Source organism: Struthio camelus, chromosome 22 (assembly GCF_040807025.1).
Source record: "Struthio camelus isolate bStrCam1 chromosome 22, bStrCam1.hap1, whole genome shotgun sequence".
Classification (NCBI taxonomy): Eukaryota; Metazoa; Chordata; class Aves; order Struthioniformes; family Struthionidae; genus Struthio; species Struthio camelus.
In genome coordinates, this window is record NC_090963.1 from 6,796,271 (window position 1) to 6,806,491 (window position 10,221).

The following is a 10,221-nucleotide window of genomic DNA, read 5'->3' on the forward strand; positions in this document are numbered from 1 at the left end:
GGATGCTCCAGTGCCCCGAGCTCCTCACCCTGGCATCCCCCGGCTCGATCCTGCTCTAAACTCAGGGGCAAGGAGGAGGCTCCGGCTGATGCTCTGGCTGAGGCAGGGGTGCACAGTGGAGGGGGGGGGGGAAGAAAGGGTCCTCTGCTCTGTGCTGGTATTCGGGCCGGGTGGTGTTCGGCAGGGTGGGAGCCTGCACACTACTTGCCGTCTGTGCTCTTGTGCTTGCTCAGGAAGATGTGAGTGTGATTTACACAGCCCAGGTGAGCCCAGCACCGAGGTCTGGACCGTGTCCCACGACACGGCAGAGAGGCGCCTTCAGCCCTGCCTGCCAGCTGGGCAAAACGCTGCCCTGATGGCCCTGTGTTTTGTACCTCCCCACCCCCCTTGCTCCCCTCCCCAGGGGACCAACTTCTGGCTATATCGCATCCCTTGCTACCCTACCCCAGGCCCATTGGGCTGCTCTAACCAGAGAGCAAAGGGGAGATTTCCACTCCTCCGAGAGAGCTCAGCCCTCCTGCACCCCCACGGCCACCAAAGGGAGCTCTTCATACGCCCGGGGTAAAGACCCAGGGTGTCCTCTCCTCTGAGACCCCAGGACGCGCGGAGGAGTGCATGGGAGGAGGGGGTCTCCCCCCTCCAGTCCTGCGCCCACCAAACACACTGTGATCATTGGGGCAGTGTTTGGGGCCAGAAAGAGCTGATGCTCTTGAGAGGTAGAAAGATCGCATCGTGGGCAGGACAGCTGTAAGGAGGAAAATGAAGAGGCCTCAGCAACCGTCTGTGACTAAGGAATAGATTTATCGGCTGTGATAAGCATGCAGACATGCCACCCCGCCTCTCCCAAGCAGTCGTGTCGAACGAACAGGATAGCCCCCGGGTGATTCCCAGTGCACGTGGCAGCTGGCCCCGCGGACAGGCGGTGCGGGACAGCACAGAGGGGTGCTTCCCTGCCCTGGGAGCTGGCGTTTGCTCTCCTTTCCAACAGCCTGCGTTGGTTTAATGGTAAATTAAGGCCTTCTTGTAGTCATACTGGTTCTCATGCAGTTTCAAGCCTCATCAAAGTTCGCAAGGGCAGTATATGAATTTGTGCGTACATGAAGTACAAACCAAAGTGCTGCTTAAGGCGCAGAGCCCACGGCCTGCAGCCTGGCCTGTTTCCGTGCCAGCCTGCTCAGCAGCTTGCCGCCAGGTTGCTTGATGGTGTGCCTTGAAGCTGAGCTTGTGACCCAAAAATCGCCCGACTTTACTGGACTCAGTGAATCGAGGTGGGTTGTCCGCTAGCCAAAATGCAATATCTCCAGGGCTGAATGTGGCCTACTGATAAGGTCGCAAAGGTAAAACTGGCAGCACAGCGAATGGATTCACAAGGGACTGGACGCAAGCTTGAGCAGCTCAAGCTACCAGAAGGGACCTGTCCCTGACCCAGCAGTCCAGCTCCCAAAGCCCTGAGGACCCAGGCGCTCCAGGCTGCCCTCTGGGACATCTCGGGTAGATGTTTGACACAGTGGAAGGAGCCAGCCTGAGCCCTGCTTGCTACGTCGCCTCCCCTTAGCCCCGGATGCCAGGGGCTCGCCCAGCGCTCGGGGCCCGCAGGAAAGGATCGAGGGAGGCAGCAGTCCACACATAACCGTTTCATTAGCTTGGCCTTGTCCCTCTGCTCTGCGTGGTCTTGGCTGGCTCCCAAATCCACTTTTCCAGCCAGGGACCAAGGTGCTGGCGACCCTGCAGGCAGAAAGCGCTGCCTGAGCGCCTTGGTCCCAAGCGGAGCAAAGGTTTTTTGTTGTTGTTGTTGTTGTTTTTTGAACATGTGCTGGGTTCCTATGGAGGGGGACGGGGAGGCTGTTTTGCTTCCTCTCCTCTCCGCCTCCACTCTGCTTGTTCTTTGCGGCCGCGTGTTTAAAGACAACGCAACCCCCTTCCTCTCACACGCGACACGCAGGCAGCAGCGGTTTCGCGACCGCTCGCGGCGGGCCAGTTCAGCTGTTCAGGGGGAAAGACGCAGCACGGGCCCCGCAACCTGGCACACGCAGCAGCCTGCAAGGAGCTCCTGCAGGTCTCTTTCCCGCAGATGGGGAAAAACGACCAAAACGTCCCTACGTGCGCCACGAGAGCGCCTTCCTTCCAGGTACCCCGGCGCAGCAGTCCTCACGCCAGGGTTAATCATCGCTAGCCCCCTCTCCCTGACAGATCTTCTCCAGCCACAGAGAGCGAGTTAAACCAAATTGGCAGCCCTGGAGAGCTTGGAGAACATCTCATTGCATCCTGATGGGGAAAGACATGCAGAAAAGCCGCGTGTTTCAGATCTGCCTGCGCTGAGACCGGCTCCATCCCGCGAGACGCTGCGCTTGCTCTGTCCCATGCAGTTAACCATGTAACAGCGTCTTTGGGGTTGAAGTTGAGCGAGGCAGCTCAGTGCTCTGCTCTCTCCCAGCCTCTCCTGTCCTCAGGCTCTCTCTGACGTGGGAGAGCCACCTACCCAAAGCGAGAGTTTTCTCTGCAAGCCAAAGCGCTTGCTGCCTCCTTCTGTCTCCTGCCTGCAGTGAGCTGGAAAGCTGTCGAGTATGTGGAGTATCTGGAGTATATATTGCCCCTAGATCCCAGTGCTCATCCTTCATACACAGCTCCAGGAGCTACTGGCATGTCTCGGAGCACTCGAGACCAGAAGGGAGGCATTATTGAGTCTTATTTTTTTCCGGCTGAAGGACATAACATGATTTTCTCTCACACTAGAGGTGACTGAGACAAAATCCTTGAGCAGTGCCGCTGGGTAGCAGAGTCTGCTCAGGGTGTCTCTCCAGGGGACACTCCTCTCTAACCCACAGCGGTCGGAGGGGAAATATCTCTGTTATGTCTCCTCCCAGCACAAAGGGCCAGATTACACAAATCAACCCGGAAAGAACAGGGCCAAGGCTGAGCGAGAGCGGGCAGGTCCCTTCTTTCCATCCATAGTGTGGGACCTCCTCGCAGTAGCAGGTACGCCACGGCCCTCTGTGAAGGAACCGGCACGAGATAACAGTTTGAGCCCTCTCCACGTGTCTTTCCAGGCTTTATCTGGTTGCTTTTCACCTCCTGTAGCTTGCCTGGGAAATGGGCTGGATATAGCTGACCTAAGGGAGAGCTCCTGGTAGTTAAGGAACAGAGACAGAAGATGCTTTTTGACCCCACATTGCCTCCAGAACAGCTACTGAGACACGGTATCATTTAACTGACATCTGGCTCCGACTTTGGATTTTCCCTAGAACCCACTTCAAGGCAAATCCCATCTCAGCCACGCCTAATCCATAGCCCACCCTAGTCTGGAAATGTCAGTGTGAGCTGACTTGCAGGCTGCAGCCAGGGTTGCCTCCTTCTCCACCTTCCTATCACTTCCTCCCAAGTGCCTCAGGGAAACAATGAAAAGTTTGGGTTGGTTTGTTTTTTGTTTTTGCTTTTTTCATCATCTTTCCAATGCCAAGTGTGCAAAGTTTGAAATGAAAAGAAGAGCAAAAGCCTCACGTATCTCCCGGATGTTCCAGGTCACAAAAACTTTTTCAGAAAGACCGTCAGGGAGCTCCAAGCCAAAGATAGAGTGGAAAGGTTGTAACCAGGGAAAAGCTGGCTTTGCTAGCAGTTCACTTGTCTTCAGTTGAAAGGTTGGCAGATCCAAAGCCTGGGCTCTCACCCAAAAGTTCAGGCTGTGCTCTTCCAACTCCTCACCACATGAGCAGGAAGGAGGAACCTCTCCAGGGACTGAAGATGAGTCAAAGCAAGTTGTTAGGAAGCTTTCCAGGAAAGACTTAGAGATGTGTCGAGATAGGGTCATTGAGGGAGAGATACTCAAGAAACCTGAGCACGTGGAGGTCCTTGCAACCTAAACCCAGCTCCATCCTTGGTCCAAGGAGACACTGCATTTAACCAGATTTATTCTGGCCCAGATAATAGTGACTCAGGAGGGGCAGGATGCTTTCCCAAGGTTTTCCCATGCAGCCCTTTCAATTCTTCTACGAAACAGGGATGACGGCAGCACTTCACCTGCCATGGGAGAGGAGAGGATCTGGGCTTTAAACATCTTCAAGCACCCCAGCACTGCACACCACAAGCTTTGCTGCTGGGGCAAGAGCGCAGGCGGGTGCAGAGATGGGTTTGGAGAGCAATTCAGTGCACACGGACCAAAAAGGGGAGGCTGGTGTGAATGTTGCAGGCCTGGTGCCAACCGCTTTCTGCTCATTAAAGCCACAAGCTGGGTGGGAGCTGGTAGAATTGCACTGTTTAAAAAAGAGCAGATGGGCAATCAGAATTGGGTCCTCCATCTGATTTTGTCTCACAAATACAACCTTTTAGGAAGGTACATTTATCCCCTTTATAACTGCTGTGCACAGCCTCTCGGCGGCGTTGAGACACTCCATGTGCTGCACCCGTTTCTTCCGATGCCAGCAGTGAGATTTTTCTCTCTCCCTTCTCCTCCTTCATCCTCATTCTCCTATTTTCACCCTTACATCTTTGGAGGAGAGCATCCCTCATAGCATGTACGTGCAGCACCTTCAACACAAAGATAAACACACGCCACAACAATCAAAGCAACCCACTCCCGCCTCTGCCTAGGAGATACACCGCAGCGAACGGCTGTGGTTCACTGTTTGCCATGAGCTCAGCAAATGCCTGCTCTGCCCCGTGCACAGCCTGACGCTGGAGCGCGATCACCTATTCCCTGTCTCCTTGTGGCAGCTCCTGCCATGTTCCCGGAGCGAGGAGACTCATTCCTACCAGCTTCTCACGTGGGCCAGACACATACATGTCACCTCTGGCATCTGGCGGGGGCTGGATATGGAAATACTGAGGTATGTTAAAAAAATCAGCAAGCTTGTTTCTGCCTGCCTTCCGGTCGGTATTGCAGGAGCTGCTGATAGTTCATTTATCAGATAAGCCTCCAAAAGTCCCCGCTGTATCTCCACTCGCTGGGATTCAAGGCTCACTCCTGTTTAAAGGAAGATAGATGCTTTCACTGATCACAGAAGAAACAAGTTTTTCCAGGATGCGGTAAAATAGTAAGCTGAAATTTAGAGGCGATAGAAGGTGGTGCAGTATGGAGGTGTTTCAACTATGTTTGACTTTTGAACGCCTAACAGTTTGCCAGTGGAGCTGGGCCCTGCTCCTGGGCAAACCGAAGCCTTTTTGCTAATGGACTCAGTTTTCTCAGCCAGGAGTTTTCTCGCTCCTTAGACATAGTCCCTCAAAGACATTCCCACATGTCCCCCAAAAACCAGTGTCCCATGTTTACTATCATTCACACAGCTATATGCAAATATACCAGGCTCGCAAAATTGCTAAGCTGCAGCTCTGGGTAGGCCTGAAGGGCTGTCTAAATTTTGCACATCTGGAATAAGCCTAGGGTGATGGTGATGCACAATCCAGCTGCTGAGGATGCTCATCACTCAGGCAAGTGATTATGAAGTTAGTTCATTTTCATCAGCCCATAAACCATGCAAGAGTGGAATAGGGAGGAGAGGGGAATTCATTGGTTTTTTTTTTTTCTGGAGAAGAGACTTTTCGTTATAACTCGCCATATTTATTTAGCACTAGGGCTAGGCTTCTTTCATCTGGTTAAAGCGTGGGAGAAGACTGAATACATGTCTCCATTTTAAAGCTGGGGAACGGAAACGTGATTTTGAGTGGCTACGATTGCCATGTGGAGCCAGGAATGAAGACACGGTCTCTGCTGGGGGCCCTTCACCACCTTTTCTCTCGGTTATACAGCGGTTCTTTCACTCTCTTGTCCGTTACTGTCCTGTTCCCACTCACACAGCCAGCCGTGATGGGCTGGTTCGCAGCAAGAGCAGCCCTGGCGCAGGCTTGGAGGTCACCGTAGCTCCTGGACTCTTCACCCATCCCCTGCAAGGACTGCGATGCTCCAGAAGGCTGTGAAATTTGGGGGGTGGGGGGGGGGTTTATCCCAGATCAGACAGACACCTGTTAAAAACGACTTTGCAAGACCAGGGGAAGGACCAGGACTCTTCTTGCGGATGCTCCGGTCTCTGGGCGCTTTGCAAGCCAGGATGCGGGGCATCCGCTCTGCCAGGCGCGCAGGACCCGGGATGAGGCTGGAGTGCTGCAGACGGGATTTAGCCCTCGGTTTTGGGAAGCCATAAACCTGTTTCCGTACAGCGCACCCAGCCACACCTGCATGCAGCGGGGAGGACTTCAGACACACGCTGTGGCGAGGCTGCCCTCTGGTGACACTTTTTTTCTTTTGCTCTAGAAATCAGTGCAGCTGTCTGCGAAAAATAGAAATGCAACTGTTGACGAGAAATAAAAACCCAGCAGAAATAGAGAATACAAATGTAGGTGCCGTAAGCTGGCTTAGTCTGAATCCTTTCCCAGGTATCAGCTGGGTCACAGCCACGGCCCGGCTGTCCCCACGCGCACAGCTCATGCTGTGCCTAGAGCACCAGGAGCTTTAGGAGGCGTTAGCAGCTGTTAGACCCAGCCTGGCAGCCCTCAGCGGCGTCAGCTGGAGACTTAAACCTGGCCTTTGCACACCGAGGTGCCGGGTGGGAATTACGGCTCTCCCCGGTGTAGCTCTCACAGCCGCTGACCCCCACAGCCCATTCTCACCCCACCGGGTGCACGGGTCCCGGCGAAGGGCTGCTGCCAAGGAGGAGCCGGCCGAGGGGAAGGGGAGACGGCGCCCGACGGCGCGTTGCAGGTTTGGAGGCGTGAAACGGGCGCCGATCAGCGCTCGCGAGTCAGGGGAGCCCTCTCGCGGCTGCGCCCCTGCGGTTGGCCTTTCGGTCGCGTCGGGAAGGGTTTGTATCAGGGCGATGTGTTTTGCGCCTCGCTCCGCTCCCCCGTTTGCTGAGGCAGCCCCGAACCCCGCTCCAGGTCAAGCCCAGGGCTTTTTCTCGTGCAGATTTACGGCAAGCAAAACACAACACCAAGCTGCGAACGTTTGCCTGAATCTCGGTTTCCGACCTTCGCAGCTAAGACATTTTCACCGATCGTCCTAGGAGACGATTTGGCAGGACGCAAGCCCGGTGCCCAGCGGCTTTTCTGAGAGAGATTTGTTCCTGCCTGCTGGGCTTAGTTTAAAAGGAAAACTAATCAAATTGCTTGTTTTCAACCACAAAAAGAAATACTCGTGCATGTTGTGCCAACTTCTGCTCTGCCCTGCCGTGGTTTTGCCCCACTGAAGCACAGGGATTATATGTTGCTGCCGTGGGGTTGACAGCAGCAGGGACACGCGCGGCGCCTGGCTCTTGCAGCGCCGAGCTAGGAGGGGTTTTGCGCATCAGTTTTGCTGCTAACGGTGGTTATGACTGAAGGGACAATTTGCACGGCAGCAACTTCCGACGGCTTGAGCGAAGCGGCCGGACGCAGGCGCTGCAATTCGCGCGGCTCAGCCTAAGGCGGCACTGACATCTAGCGGTAATTTTTTTTGAGCGGCGGGTTTGGAGCTATTCAGTTTGTCCGTCAAATATTTCTCTCAAATGTTTGCCCTAGGCGGGAGAAGGACCGGGAGCAACGCGAGCAGGAGGGTCACAGAATAAATCACCAGCAATGGGCAGCGAGCCCATCGCTAGAGCAAGCAGGGTGCAGCCGAGCGGCCCAGAGCCGCCCGAAATCGGGCAGTCTCACTGCTGCGGAAGGGGAGCAGCAAACGCAACGCGCGCTTCATCCCGGCGGCCAAACCTCCCGCGGAGGCGGTGGGGGGAGACGGGTGCCTGAGCGCAGGGCTCGGCCTGCGAAGCTTTGCAGGAAGGAGCAAGGGGGAGAAGTTTGCAAACTGGTTGATCAAAGGGTCTTTAAATCCCGGTGACTGCCGAGTTAATGGCTTTCACATGCTCCGGCAGCCCCGCAGGAAGGAGCGCGGCAGCCCTGCCCGGCAGTCAAGGTGAGTTTTGGCATCGGAGTGGAAGACCCCCGGTGTCCCACGCCGTGGTCCTCTAAGGGGTCAACAAGCAAATACCCAGAAAAGTCCCCGGCGTGTCTTGTCCTCTGCTGCCTTGCCCGGGAAGAGCCGCTCGGGTGCGGAGGGGAGCCAGGTGTGGCTTTGCTGGCTGCAAGCGTGCCTCCGCGCTCGCTCGCAACGAGCCCGGCCAGCCTCGCCTCGGCTACAAGAAATTCCAGCTACCGTTTGCAGAAAGAGCCGCTAATGAAAACCAGCACTGCCTCGAAGCTAAGACGCAGGCACGGCGGCTGAGATCAAAGGCGCAGCTACGCAAACGGATAGCCGGGAATAAATTGCATCCTGTTTGAGAGACGGACTCGGCGGCCCCTGCAGCATTACCTGTCCTGGTTCAGCGCAGGGGCAGCGCTGGCGCTTGCCTGCCCTCCTGCGCCGCGCAGCCAGCGAAGCGCCGGCCGAGCTGCTCAGCCAAGTTTGGGACAGAGAAGAGGGGGCAGAGTCAGGGTTGGGGGCTGCTTTCGGCTCCCAGCCCTGATCTGTGGTCTCGCTTCGGTTTTAAAAGGTGACCCACGTTTGCTGGGACCCTCGCCCAGCCACCCCCCAGGAGGGGGAAAAAAATCACCGCCGCTGCACTGAAGTCTCCCTGCTTCGCTGCACCCGCGGCGGGCGGCGAAGCCCCGCAAGCCCGCCCGGCCGGGGGAGGCCCCGCTCGCCCCCCGCGTGGTCCCGGCTGCGGCGGGAGGCGGAGGAGAGCAGCCAAGGCACTATTTGGGGAGGGAGCGCTTTTGAGGCGCAGCCCTGGCGAGACGTCCCAGACGGGGCTACGCCGGGGCCGGGAGCTGATTGTCTGTCTTTTTTTTTTTCCTTTTTGCCCCCCGCCCTTGCAAAAATTGCACTTTAAAAAAGACGAGCAGTAATTGGAGCCCTGGCCCCAGGGTAGCACGCGGCTATTTCGAGCGCCTGCTGTGTGTTTACTATATAGGTAAGGATGTGACTTTTAAGCAGAGATAATAATAGAGAGGCAGACGTAAATACCTCTGCACGTAAAGGCAGCGCGGCCTGTAGCCCTCCACCTCGGCGCTCAGTCTTGGCCAGGACTCTGATTTCCCAGGTCCCAGGAGAGCAGGTGCCTCCAGATGGCACAAGCTGCGGTAGCCTTTGCAGCGCAGCCCCGACTAGGCGCTCTTCCCCGCGAAAGCGTTCGGAAAATAGGGCGCAAAGCAGGCTAGGCCGCACCGCTGCTGGGGCGCAGCAGGAGCAGCCTGGCGTGTGCCAGCGCCGCACAAAGCGGGATGCAGAGGCCAGGAAACTCGTGAGCTGGCAGGGAAGGAGGGCTCCGGAGGAAAGAGCCACTCTCACACGTTCGGGGTAATTTCCCTTGCTCCGTTTCGACGGTTGTTGGCTGGTGCTAAGCAGGTTCCCAGCCGGGGACGGCGAGTTTCTGCCTGCCTCCCTCTATGCGCCGCTCCGACAAAGTCACCCCACGCGCTGCCCCCAGAAAAGAGCGGGAGAAGCTGCCGGGATTGTTTTATTCGCATAGATACTTTCCAGAAACCTGATTCAGCTAGTGAAGCCCACTGTCGCCTTTCAGCATCAGGAAACCCCATGTGGCCCCAGCTGCTCAGGGGCACGGAAACCTCCTTGTATTTGTCACCATCAGCGTTTTCGGGGGGGGGGGGGTGGCGATGCAGGCTGTCCCCGGCCAGCAAAGGACATGGGAACCATGCAGGGAGACATGGCGGGGCACCTCCTGCCTCGCACGCTGGACCGACACGCTGCCCCGACGGGGACGGCGCAGGCCTGGCGGCTGCAGGCGCTGCCCGGAGGAGCGCCGGAGCGACCCCGAGCCCAAAGGCGAGAGGAAGCAGCCCCGGCGGGCATCCCTCGGGGGGGCAGAGCCGGAGCCCCGCAGCCCCTCGGGCTCCGCTCCCGGCCTCCGCCCAGCCCCTCCGGCAGGATCGGGCCCCGCAGCCCGGCCTCAAGGGGTTAACGCTGGGAGAGTCACAGGCTGGAGTTGACACTCGGAGGCAGGCGGGGCTCCCGGCTCCTGATTGGCCTCAGATCCCATCCAAAAGTGGGTTTTTTTTTCTTTCTCTCTCTCTCTCTCTCTCTTGCTCCTTTTTTTTTTTTTCTCCCTCTTTCGCTTCTCCTCCTCCCCCAGCCTCTGGCTGGCAGGGGAGGGGAGTGGGGGACCAGTGAGAGATCAAAAATAAACCTCTTATGTCAAAGCCGGGGGAGAAAGTATAAATACTGAGGGCTCCGCAGCCGGCGCCGGCTTCTCAAAGGCTCGGGGGCCGCCGCTCGGTGCGCAGCGCCCCGGCCGGGGGCCGAGGCAG